This window comes from Nicotiana sylvestris, chromosome 6 (genome assembly GCF_000393655.2).
Source record: "Nicotiana sylvestris chromosome 6, ASM39365v2, whole genome shotgun sequence".
Classification (NCBI taxonomy): domain Eukaryota; kingdom Viridiplantae; phylum Streptophyta; class Magnoliopsida; order Solanales; family Solanaceae; genus Nicotiana; species Nicotiana sylvestris.
The window spans coordinates 212727659-212735693 of NC_091062.1; positions in this window are offsets into that span (position 1 = coordinate 212727659).

Here is an 8035-nt window from a genome sequence, read left to right on the forward strand (position 1 = left end):
ACGGATTATGGTGCGTTAGGGCACCTAGAGTGATTAATTCTTGGATTGGTTTGCATTACCAAAGATCTAGAGTAAGAGCTCGAAATAACCTTGAGGGGAAGGTGTTAGGCACCCCTCTTGGTCCACAACTGTAGGTCCTGGCTGAACTTATATTCACAAATTAGTCCATTACAAATAAACAGTTGAATTAAATAGGTTGCAAGCACGTTGGATAACTCAAGTAATAATAAAGATTTTTTGAACAAGTTGTATAAAACAAAGGTTTTCAATAGAAAAAGAAATTTTGGAAAAAAGGAGGAGTCCTAGGTTGGTTAGCCTATAGGATCACCCCACACAATGTCCGGTAAACACTCCTCAATGAGGGGCTACACATGACATTAACGCGTAGTCATCATATCCCATATCTACCCTTCTCATCCCCTTAGCGGTCATTCAAAGTGAGTGTTGGTCCGCGATCTCTATTGCGTGCTGTTACCCATCCCTTCTTAATGGTCCCGTAGAGATTTAGGACCTCTACCTATATTTAGGACCTCTACCTATAGGTGGTTCTAGACAGACCCCTAAGGTTTTAAAGGTGAAAATACTAAGGCGACAAGCAAGAACAGTTAGGACTTTAGCAAAGAAGAACAGGAAGGAGCAAATAAGAGGCTCAGGTTACCTCTACAAATAAGGCATGTAAATAGCACGACTCAAACACAAATAAAAGGCGTTTTGTTAAACAGTATCCTAAGGCATGATGTCTAAGTGAATATGCAGAAAACATGTAGTTTGTTTTTATAAACCTAGAATTAATGACCCTATCTGTTGCCTACCGATTTTAAAACTTGTTTAAACCAGAACAACATTAAGTCACAGAAACAGTTTCAGAATTGCAAGTTTTGAAAACGCCCTACAGGCTTGCCTATATGCGGAATACTGATGACTACATTTTATATAGTGAAACAAGGTAGGTTCTGAAACGGACTCTTTAATCCCTATAGGCATGCTGTCTAATAATAGATTAAGGCAATTTTAAAGAACTCGTTTCAAGGAAATATAAACCACTCAATTAAATCAGTTTAGAAGTGAACTAAAACACGGACTGGGTTGATTTATTTAAAACCAAACTAGTTTAGATCTATAGGCAGAATCTGATGTTGTTCCCTATAGGCATGATATCTAATTTTAATACTGATTTTTAAAGACTTGCAGGCATGATGACACATGAAAACATACATAAACACTTGTTATAACAGAAGCCGGATTTGGATTATATTCTATAGGCATGGCATCTACTTGTGAAAACTAATTTTAGACCCATTAAATATGATTTCTATTATGGAATAAATTGAGACCTATAGGCATGATTTCTAACATAACAAGATACAAAAGTCCTATAGGCATGGTTTCTACCCGTATTACCCACAAACATGTAACTACCCACCCTTTTCACTAATTATCCCAATATTCGTTTACAAGTTACTGCAGACCATATGAATGAATTACATAAGTAAATAAGAAAATAAGAAGTTATTCTATAGGGAGCCTACTGATAGGCCCAAGTTTCCAAAGCCTCCAATAGCCTCAAATGCCTCAATTCCATAGACAATGTCATAGTCTAGGTGCATCAAAGTTCCCTAAGGATCTCAAGAATCTTGGGTAGTGCTTACACCTAGACTTGGTAACCAAAATAAATAAGTGCAGTGTGGAAGGGCCAGCCTCAATATGCCAGAGTTTAGAGGATTCTCAAAAGGATCCCAAGGTAGTACACATACTGGAGGGGGCAGAACTTATTGACTTAGGAGTAGAGTGAAAGTGCTTGACACAAGTTGAAAGGTTTTAATGGGAAAACTGTATTTGCAGGATACTTAAAAATAATTTTGTGAAACAACAAAAGAGTTATTCAATGAGATAGTTTTGAAAAGAGTAGGGCAGTCAACAAACAAGAGACCAGTCTTAAAAACCATAACAGGTTCAACACTACACACAGAACAGAGAAGGTTTAACACCACAAGTCTTCACACAGGGGTAAATGGGAATTGGGGATAGGGGAAACACATAATGGTAAACACATAGCAGGCAGAAGCTTTTGGAATTATGCCCAAGACACTGATCAGGCATAGTCACAGAATTAGCAAGGCTTAAGGGGTTCAGTATATGATTTAAGAATCAATCCCAGAGTTATACAAGTTTAGGAATGCAGACTACTTTATAAGGAGGTTTATATCAAAGTTTAGGTAGTGCAAGATTACATGGAGACAAACTACATAAATGGGTAACATGCTCATACTGATCCTAAGGAAGGGGAGTTCATAACAAGTTAATTATGTAAACATATTAACTACAGGTTCTCTTGTTGCTTTCTTGAGATGAGGGTCTCCTGGAAACAGCCTCTCTGCCCTTCGGGGTAGGGGTAAGGTCTGCGTACATATTACCCTCCCCAGACCCCACTTGTGGAATTATACTGGGTCGTTGTTGTTGTTGTTATTGTTATGGTTTTATTAACTACAGGTTTCACAACAAAATTATAAGTAAAAGCAAACTAAAAACAGGATGAACTGAAACAATAAAAGAACCATATTGTTATTGGAACTTGAATTGAAACTAGAACATACTAGTAAAGAAGACAATAATCAAAGTGAAGGAGCAGTAGAACACAATAGTTAGCCTTGGCTTGCAGCCGACTAACTTAAAATAGTAGCAAGTAGCACAAAGGAGAGCAGAAAGTTTAAGTGTGAGAGAGAGAACTTTTGAACCAAGAGTGTTCGTGTGTTTGTGCTAATAAGAGAGTGTGTATATATAGTTTGAAAGCAGGTAGCAAATAAGGTAAAAATCAAAGTTCATCAGTAATTATGGGGATTCATAATCAATCAGTCATGAAATCAAGGTAATTACTCCCTTTAATTGAGGAGCCAACTTCAAACGGTAATAAACATGTGGCAAATAAGGAAGGAAATTGTATAAGGCTGAACATAACAAATAAGGAAATATTTTCTGCATAGTACAAGTACACAACATGTAATAGAGGCTAGGTTCAGCATATTTTAATCAAGAAAAAGACATAAGAAATCAATTAATAGCATAATTGATCGTAGAATAAGGTCAGAAAATATTTTACAAGATTAAAAATCAGTAGAGATATCATGTAAAATCAGTGAAAGATCAATCACAAAGACTCAAGGATTCAAAAGCATAAAATAACACTGATTTAGCACAACTTTATAAGAACAAGCATATAGTAAGCAAAAAACCAGAACTCTAAGAGGTCGAGTAAGACAAAAATCATATATAAATTAGGGATTCATGTAGAGCATAGTCTAAATTAGTAGAATAAGCATGATACAGGTAGGAGAAGTGAAGAATCAGAAACAATGGTGAACAAAATAGGGTAAAATCACACAATAGACAGGGATAACCATAATTAGGAACCTTAACAAGCAATCATAGGGTAAAATCATAGAATCACAGAAACATATAGATTAACTGAACACATTATCAAAACAAAATTTAGAAATCCAAGATTAGAACTAAGAAATTAGTGTTTTCAACATAGGCAAGTTGAAGAGGTGGTAAAATCATAGAATCAGTCGAAATATGCAAAAGATAGAAGTTTAAACATAAAGAATCGATTTAAACAAAGTTTTAGAAGAAGTTCCGAAAATCCTAATTTGAGAAGAAGGTGAAAACACTTTGAAATCGATGATTCTTGTAAAGAGTTACAAGGATAATGTAAAACATCAAAGAAACAGACTCAAATCATTCAAAAATCGTACAGAACTAGGAGATGTAAGCAAAAATTAGGGTTTCAGAAGAAACCCAAGTAGAGATGAAAGAACCTGTCTAAAATCTCAAGGATCGTAACAAGTACAACATGATTTCGCTTGGAATCATACTGAAATAGACAAGAACAGACCAGATGGAAAACTAGATGCAAGTCAGTGTGGCACAGGGCCCTTGAAGGCCTCAGAGAATGCGATCATGGCAATAGAGGAGCCATTGGAGGCTTAGGAGTTGAAGGGAGATCACCGGAGAAGACCGGAGAAGGGAGTCGGTGGTTGAAGGAGCTAGGGTTAGATTGAGGGATTGAGAGAGGAGAGGAGATGAGAGAATATAGAGGCGGCAGATTTGGGAAATGAGATAGGGTTAGGGGTCGTTGGAATTAAAAATGGTAAGAACGAATGGGGGCCGTTGATCTTTTAGATCAACGCCCAGGATTTGACGGGTCTTGGGTCGGGTATGCGAGTTCAGGGTTTGGGTCGGGTCTTTTTAATCTGAAATTGGGTTGGGGTTGGGTTTAAATTGGTCTACAATTGAAATGCAAATCTAGCTATATTTTAAATAGTCAATTTTTCCTATATAATTTATAATAAATGATAAATAATTTTTGGAATATAATTTTGTGTACTAAAATAATTTAAAATAAATGTTTAATATTTTACAAATATAAGAGATCAATTTCACACATATAAATGTAATTATATATTAATGGGGCTAATATTGCAATTATATGCAATTTATCTTTAAAAATACGAAATGCAATGATAAAATATGCATAAAAATATTTTAACCATATTTTGGCATAAATATAGAAATTAAATGACTAAATTACCACAACAAAAATTTGAGGGATAATTATTGGGGATTTTATGAATAAAAGGGAAGGAAATAAATCAATTTAAATCCTTAAAATTATGGAAAAAATTATAAAAACCTTGTGTGTGTTTATATATGCATGTATATGCTATTTTGAAGGTATTTATACATATAAAAATATAGAAAAAATTGGGTATCAACAGGGTGCAGGTTAAAAGGTGACACAAATATCCTCTACTGTTGTAAATCCCCCCAAAATTTAGGACCAAAAGGAATAAGAGTAGAATAGCCTAAGGGCATTTTGGAAATAATCTATCTATCTATACTATATTTAAAAGCACAAAGGCCCTTAGCGAAATATCGTTCGCTTTTTTTGTCCCTCTAAAAATAAACTTCACACTAAACAAAATAGTCATTTTATTATTTTCCTACTATTTAGGAATAGTCATTTAATTGAGTCCCTAATATTTTGGAATAGTCATTTAATTATATTTAAAGATAATCATTTAATTAGAACTTTGTAATCAACTAAAATTTTAGTTATTAGATCTTTTCTTATTTGAAATATGTAAGAGTTGTCGGTTAAAATTTTTACCTTATTAAAAAAGAGATAAAGAAGCAATAGCCCTAGAAAAAAACGTTATACTTGGAAGACAACATAAAAATTCATAATCCTAAGAAACGAAATAAAGAAACCCAAAATACGGATAAACTAATTACTCTGGAGTTTGTAGTGATTTAATAGAATGAAAAAGATATTGAAAACTTGAACCCTCAAAAGACTCGACAAAAAAAAAACAATTCCTCAAGTATATATTATTCCAGTGACTTTGCCTTTATTAATAAAGTATATTTTTTATGACTTCTAATTATTCTTCTTTCAATTATCTAACAAAAATTTCGTATTTTCATAAAATGGAATGAAAGAATGTATAAATCTAAGAGGAAAAACAAAGAGACACAACATCAGTAATATTTTTATTTTATTTTATAGAAAGTCAAAATAGTTGCATAAATCTATAAAAAAAAAGGTGTTTTCGACATAATTAAGAGGTATTAATGTGCATTTTAAAATTCAACGAGATTTATAGTTTTGAATGATTTCAAAATTGTAGTAATTTTGAATTTTGATTAATTCTACCTAATATTTAAAAGTTTGAAATCCACTTATTTTTTACTTATAATTTCACGGTGAATAATTTATGCTTGAAAGAATAAGGATGGAACAGATTTATATATTTTCGAAGTAAGTTATAATTAATTATTATTATTATTTCTTTTCATCTTCTATTATTATTGAATATTATTTAGTTATTTTGAGTTTTTTTGTGTAAACTGAATTTTGTTCAATCATTTTGATTTTTTTTAATTTCCTCGAAATAAGTTCTTCAACGATTAACACTCTCACTCTATCAGTTGGACTATTTCTTCTATTTAATATTTACAATTGTTCATTATTGTTAAATTCTCCCGATTTCTTAGGAAACTTTTTTTTCTTTTCAAATTGACCAATTCCTATCATTCGACTGAGTAAGACTAAGAAAATAAAAATAATAGTATCTTCTAGCAACAAGAAGTTTGATTTTAGAATTTAGATATCGTCGGTCCTCATATTGAACTTATTTGCCACAACAAAAAATAAACGGTGAAAGAATAAAACTAAAAATATATACGATAAGAACGGTTAAAATTAATTAAATGGATTCAAAGTTAGGAACTTTATTTTTGTTAAGTTTTATTTTATAACTCAATTACAAATTCTAAATATTAGTTTTTAAAATTTTAATTTCATTAATATGGGTACACGCACAACACGCGTACCCTAAGACTAGTACTATATAAAAAGCACGAAACTCCTTAGCGAAATGTCGTTCGTCTTTTTTACCCTTTAAAAATAGACTTTATATTGGACAAAATCATAATTAAAATATTTACCTAATATTTAGGAATTTGAAATCAGCTAAAATTTTGCTTACTAAATCTTTCTTTATTTGAACTACTATATAGGAAGTCCTAATATTTAGGGCTTTAAAATCAATTGAAATATGCCTTATATATATCCTTTTATTATTTGAACTATTAAATGCAATTGGCCAGTAATTAAAGGTTTTAAAAGAATTGACATAAATTGATACATGTCAAAATATCAAAGACGGCATGGATATAAAATTGTATACAAAATTCTGGATTTTAAAACGTATGCAAAATTTTACCTTCATGTACACTACTCGGATGGTTTTTTCTTTTATTTATAGTCATATTCATTGAAAGCTCAAAAAAGTTACCCTTTTGAAATTTGATTAGCTTAATTATTTTTTTTGTAATATTTACAACTTTGACATTAACTAAAACTTTGAAGATTACATCTCTCTTTGTTTGAGTTATTATTTGTCATAGAACTGTAACGAATTAAATTTTTAGAACATTGACATTAAGTAATATTTTAAAGACTAAATCTCTCTTTATTTGAATTATTCCTTATCATAGAATTCTAAACAATTAATTTTATATAATTAATTATCTTAGTTGAAAAGCAAGACTAAGTAAAAAAAACTATGTAAACAAGGAAGTATTTAAAAATATACTAAAGAGAAAAAAAATGTGGTTGATAAAAGTCAATAATACAAATGAAGCTGTAGAATATAACCCTTTAGTACATGATTTATCATTACAGTTAAATATTTAAAACTAAGGACGAGTTTATATTAATATTTGAATAACAAAATATAAATTCTTTCCTTTAATTAAAAATTAGTAAATTTTTGAAGTAACTTATTAGACAAATAAACGACCCAATTTCCTAAATTCATCATATAAATGGAATTATTTTTTTGTTGACAAAATTCTTAATATAGTATTAAGACTCAGATTGGTAAAAGTGTTAACTTGAAGGAAAAGTGAAGAAATAGTAGAGACAAAACACATTCTAAATGAGTTATCATTAGTTTTTTTTTTAATTGCATTCCTCTTAACAAATGACAGCTTGTTGTAAAATACTAATTCAATATTAGTTATTTTTAGGCTTCACACTTTCATTTATCAGTTTTCTTTTATGAGCTATTGTCACGATCCAGATTTTCTATCACCGGCATCGTGATGGCGCCTATTCTTTAAAGCTAGGCAAGCCGACAGATACAGTTTTACCATATTAATTATTAACCAAAATAGAAATAAATAATAGCTAAAGCCAAACAGAGATAAAGTGTAAAAGTGTTATAACAGTTCAACAACTCTAATAAATAACTACCTCAATGATCTGGTGTCACAATCCACGAACGTCTAAGAAATTCTACAAATATAGGTTTGAAAGAAATACATGTATTCTCAAAATAGAAAGAGACAAGAAATCCAAAATGGGGGAGAAGGGGACTCCAGGGTCTGCGAACGCCAGCAGATCTACCTTGGGTCTCCCATGGACTGAAGGCAGCAACCCAAACTCTACTCACGAGGTCCGGCACCGAAA